Source organism: Otolemur garnettii, unplaced genomic scaffold (assembly GCF_000181295.1).
Source record: "Otolemur garnettii isolate 467f Iridium unplaced genomic scaffold, OtoGar3 scaffold00049, whole genome shotgun sequence".
Taxonomy (NCBI): Eukaryota; Metazoa; Chordata; class Mammalia; order Primates; family Galagidae; genus Otolemur; species Otolemur garnettii.
This window is the reverse complement of record NW_003852444.1, coordinates 5,717,545-5,723,566: the sequence shown is the minus strand read 5'-3', so window position 1 is coordinate 5,723,566 and position 6,022 is coordinate 5,717,545.

Sequence of the window (6,022 nt, the reverse complement as noted above, 5' to 3'; positions counted from 1 at the left end):
ATGACTGGTGCCCTTACAAAACGAAAAAACACCAGCAAAGCACATGCACAAAGGAGAGACCATATGAGGACACAGGGGGCAGGTGGTCATCTGCAAGGCAAGGAGAAACCAAACCTGTGAACACCTTAAGTTTTCACTTCTAAAAGTATAAAAGTTACTTTTACTTTTGACTGTGCAAATAACTATTATACAGTGAAAAGTTCTGAGAAAGCAACATAAGTATATGCCCAAGAAAACTGTGTGGGATGGCAAAACACAGTAACATCTACTATCTAATTAAACCAGAAGACTTTCAGAGCTATCACGAGGTATATGGGAAGATGGTCTAGGATAGAAGTGTTAACTAAATGTCAGAGTCAGCACTGTGAGAAGATAAATGCCAGAGGAAGCCCCTCAGTCAGTGGTATTTTGTTTTGGCAGCCCTAGCTGACCCATGCAGCTGCCTACAAGGAGTGAGTGAGAATGGGCTAGAAAGAACAGCGGGAGTGAGAGGTGGGGCAATAACTCTTTACTGAATATTCCTTTGCGTATAACCCTAACTTCTGGGACCCCCTTAATGTTCATATACTTTAAAAAAGAAAAAGAAAAAAGAAAGAAAAGAAAAAGAACAAAGATGCGAGCATCACAAAATTAACACAAACAGAAGGAAATGAACCAAATTATATTTCAAATGAATAACAACCGTACTGACCAGGGGTGAGGGTGGGGACAGGGGAACTAACCAAAAGTAACTGGGACTACAGGCACTCACCACAATGCCCAGTAAGTTTTCTATTTTTAGTAAAAATGGGGTCTTACTCTTGCTCAGGCTGGTCTGAATTTCCTCAGCTCAGGCGATCCACCTGCCTCGGCCACCCACAGTGCTAGGACTGCAGGCCTGAGGCACCATGCCAGCCTCAAGGGTTTTACTATAATGTGAATAGCTAGATATATAAATGAATATTGATTGTGTATGTGGACATATGTGTGTAAATGCATACCCATGTGTTTGTGTGTCCGTCCATTCCAAGACCCATCAGCTAAGAGGGACTAGAACCAGGGGCCTCTGCCCTGCAGCTACTACGAACACACCTTGCCTTGCATGCAGATCTCCAGCTTAAACTCCATTCTCTACTGAAAGGAAAGGGAGGTTGGGGTGTTTAAGAAATGGTTTATTCCCCACCCCCTCCCCATATTCTTGGGCTAGAATTAAGTTGTATCTTTCATTTGAGAGCTATAAATTAGTTTCATAAAAGGGCTGTGTACATTGGATACTTTTTCTTCCATTCCTATGATACTTTGCTAAGAAGAACATGACACAATGACTAAGCAAATGACATGAAATCTATGTGAACCAGCTTGATGAAAGTATTTCAAATTGTATATGAAAACACTACACTGTACCCCATGTTTGCATTAATGTATACAGCTATCATTTAATAAAAAAAAGAAATGGTTTATTCCAGGGCTAGGAAAGAACAGATGAACTGAAAAAACTCATGTCAAAAAGTAAGGAGTCCCTGCCTGGTAGCTTGCACCTATAATCCTAGCACTCTGTAAGGCCAAGGTTGGGGGATCACTTAAACTCAGGAGTTTGAGACCAGCCCGCACAAGAGCAAGACCCTGTCTCTATTAAAAATATAAAAATTAGCCAGGTGTGGTGGCCTCACCTGTAGTCCCAGCTACTCAGGAAGCTGAGGTAGGAAGATTGCTTGAACCCAGGAGCTTGAGCTGTGAGCCATGGCACTCAAGCCCAAGGGACAGAGTGTGATTCTGCCTCAAAAAAGAAAAAAAAAAGTAAGGATCTGCTCAAAGAATGAGAGGACCTATCAAAAAGACACAAGACACAGGAGCTAGCTTTCAGGGCTCCCACTGGACAAATACAAGCCAACTTGTGTATCAGATAAATGATAGTAAGGGCACGGTGGCTGATACCTGTAATCCTACCACTTTGGGAGACCCAGGCAAGAGGATTACTTGAGGCCAAGAGTTTGAGACTGCCCTGAACAACATAGGAAGACCCTGTCTTTACAAAAAAATTTTTTTAAATTAGCCAGGTTTGGTAGCAAGTGCCTGTAGTCACAGCTACTCAGGAGACTGAGATGGGAGGGTTGCTTGAGCCTGGGAGTTTCAGGTTGCAGTGACCTATGATGATTTCATTGCACTAAAGTGCAGGTGACAGACTTTGTCTCCAAATAAATAACTATAGTAAGAGATTATAACTATTGAATAAGGAAACCATGGGTTCACACTGAATATGTGTATGTGTATATATACAGGGTGGCCATAAGTTTCTGTGCAAATTAACATGAACTTAATGTTAGCCACCCTGTATATATGTAAATAAGGGAAAACTACGGAATCAGAAAATTACCCCTTGGCAGCCATCATCATCAGAGAGGAGGGAAGGATAAAGGTGATCAGCATATATTTTTGTATTATATAACTAACTCCCTAACTAGGTGATTTAGGTTACAACTGCTCCAATCACAGAACACTCATGGTTCCACCAACGATGAATGCACTTATGCGCTTATTTATAGATCAATCACTGCTCAACAGGGAGGCCACGGGACAGAGCAAAGTAAAATGAGTGTGTTCCATACACACTAATCCCACAGGGTCATGTAAAGATTTTTAAAAAAGACATTTCTGAATATGGGAAAATGGACTTTGCTTGTCCTAACACCCAATTTACAGTTATTTTGTGATGTACAGTCATTCGTGAGGGGGTGCAGAGAGGGCTGGACAATCTCTGACTACTCAGCGTGAGAAACATTCAAATGTTTATAAGACATATAATCTTTTTGTCTTCTCACTTGCAAAAAGTTTGAAGCAGAAATAAAACTTTCATCGGTCAAAGATTCAGATCTCACAGGACAAACATAATCTCATGCCTCTTCTCAGAGACAAAAAACAGAACAGTGCTTACAAGTCAATTGATGACTTCGTTTCCATGCGAAAGAAAGATCGCACAGAATCCATTTGGATGGTGGGTGGCAGCAGTTCAGCTTCTGGGATCTGGCATCATTGTTGCTGGCAGTGCCAGCTGCTGCATCCTGTGTGGGGTGGCAGTGGTGCTTTAGTGGACCAGTTCTCAGGCACAGTTCGGGGTGTGGTTGCTGGCAGCACAGCCTCCAAGCTTTTTTCAGCAGCTCTTCCAGAAGAGTGAACTACCCAACACTGTTAGAATAAGCTCCTTTATTTACTTACACCGGCATTGCTTTCTACAGCTTGCAACTAACTACAGTCTGATTAAGTGAATAGTTGTGATATTTGGTCCTATTTCTGTTATTTTGTTTTGGACGTTCTATTTGGTTTTGTTGTTTGCGGACTTATTCTTTTTTGTTTTATTAAACACATTGTATTTGATTTTATTAATTTTCGATAATCATTTAGGCAACGGTATGCGGTTTTTAATTCTCATTAAGGTCATCAAGTATTTTTCTTTTTTTTGAGACAGAGTCTCTCTCTCTTTTTTTTTTTTGCAGTTTTTTGCTGGGGCTGGGTTTGAACCCGCCACCTATGGCGTATGGGGCCAGCGCCCTATTTCTTTGAACCACATCATACTACCCTCATCCACAATATACCACCCTCATCAAGTATATTCTTTTTTTTTTTTTTTTGAGACAGAGCCTCAAGCGGTCTCCCTGGGTAGAGTGCAGTGGCATCACAGCTCACAGCAACCTCCAACTCCTGGGCTCAAGCGAGTCTCTTGCCTCTGCCTCCCAAGTAGCTGGGACCACAGGTGCCCACCACAATGCCTGGTTATTTTTTGGTTGCAGCCGTCATTGTTATTTAGCGGGCCCGGGCTGGATTTGAACCCACCACCTTAGGTGTATGTGGCTGGCGCCTTAGCCACTTGAGCCACAGGCACCGAGCCATATATTCTTAAACATATATTTTTCTAGCTACTAAAGCCAAGTGATTATTTTTAAAATTCCACCCTATGTACAGGGAAAAACTTCTATGAGCGTTTCCTTTTCCCAACATGCTTTTCCCAGGCTTTGCTAATTTGACCAGGGATTATAAATACCTTTCACGGTGCATCAACCTACCCACTACCCTGCTTCACAGGGAGCGTCTGCTGATTAAGAAATGAGGCAGCAGGAAGGTGCCTAAGCTGTGCCCCACACTGTCCCAGGACCCTCCCTTAAGGGATAGTAGGTCATCCTAGCCTTATCCATACCCCAGTCAATGCTTCTCACCTGTGTCTTTCCTGAATAAGGAAGGCACTGAGTGCGGGTCTGGGTCCATCCCTCTGGCCAGAAACCAGACCTCTGCTTTATGTTGTCAGAATATTGGCACTGTTTGCCACATCTTAGTTGAGGCAAAAAAAAGTACACCAACATCAGAAATTCTGCAGCATCCCTAAAGGAGACTGCCTCCCCAGGGCAGCACTAGAAAGACCACCTGTCTGAGCTTCCTCCTGTGGTTGACCGTATTATGTCAAAAATACTCCCTGCCTGCTCCTGAGGGTACATTATCATCCTTGTCCACTGAAAAGCTTGGCTATACAATCTGCAGTGCCCGGTAGGATTATACATTCACACCCTGTCAAACACAGGGTGGCTGCGCCACTTGCTTTGAGCAACACAATGAGAGAAGATGAATGAAGAGCCAGCGTGTGGTCTCCCCTGCTAGGATAGCAGCACTGGTCCAGATAGAGGCTCCTCAGTCAACTTGGGTCTCAAAGTGAAAAAACAACATGGAACAGAGTTGAAACTGACAATGATAAAAACCAGTGAGAAATAAATCTTTGTTATTACAAACCATGAAGATTTGGGAGTCTTATTGTTACAGCATAACCTAACCTATTTTGCTCATACATCTCTATACTTTTTATGTATAAGCCCTGATTCTTCCTATATCTGTACCTTGGAAAAGCCCATTCTTTGGACTCTCTTACCAGTGTTAACTGCAGGAAAGGGACAGAATGGTGGGCTGTACTACTGAAGGAGCTGTGATTTGCTCATGTTTTCTGACTTGATTTTATGAACCCGGAGAAGACTGTGAGGCAAAAGGTTTTACCTGAGACAGTTCCAAGTTTTCTAAGTTAATCTTTTTTCTTTTTTGAGACAGAGCCTCAAGCTATCGCCCTGGGTGAAGTGCCATGGCATCACAGCTCACAGCAACCTCCAACTCCTGGGCTCAAGCGAGTCTCCTGCCTCCGCCTCCCAAGTAGCTGAGACTACAGGTACTCGCCACAATGCCTGGCAATTTTTTGGTTGCAGCCGTCATTGTTGTTTGGCAGCTCAGGCTGGATTCGAACCCACCAGCTTAGGTGTATGTGGCTGGCGTCAGTCGCTTGACCCACAGGTGCGGAGCCCTAAGTTAATCCTGAAACCAGGTATGGTCAACTCAAGTTAGCAAACATGTCATCAGAGTGACAGCTTACTATGCATGCCATACAGAGGCAGTATCTCTTCTGAATAAACTGAAAATTTATCCAGGAGATAAATACCTGAGAACAAGCACCCAAGGCACCATGTGAATAAAATATTGACTTTATAAGGGGAACGTACGATTGATTCACAAAAACTGATAAAGGAAATGGAAAGCAAAAAAGAAATCTCAATAAAGACAAAACATCAGAAAATATATGTAATATAATCATCTTATTGTATAATAAACAGATTAATAGATAAGCCTTGGATATATAATTAAGTAGAAATCATTACAATGTATTTCTCTAAATACTGGCCCAGAAGAACCCCTTTGGAAACGAAATGTGTTTGGTGTCTTTCATCAGAATGTACTTTATAACACATGCTATTGAGGGGATACTAAGACAGGCAATTCCCCTTATGATTGCCTTTCCCCTGTGTAATCTGGCACAGCTATTCTGGAAAACAATTTGGAAATGCTTTTTGAGTCTTTATAATATTCAAATCTTCTGGCACAGAATATTCACACCTAGAAATCTGTTTTAAGAAAATAATCAGGCTCGGCGTCTCTGGCTCAAGTGGCTAAGGCGTCAGCCACATACACCTAAGGTGGTGGGTTCAAATCCAGCCCGAGCCTGCCAAAGAACAATAATGGC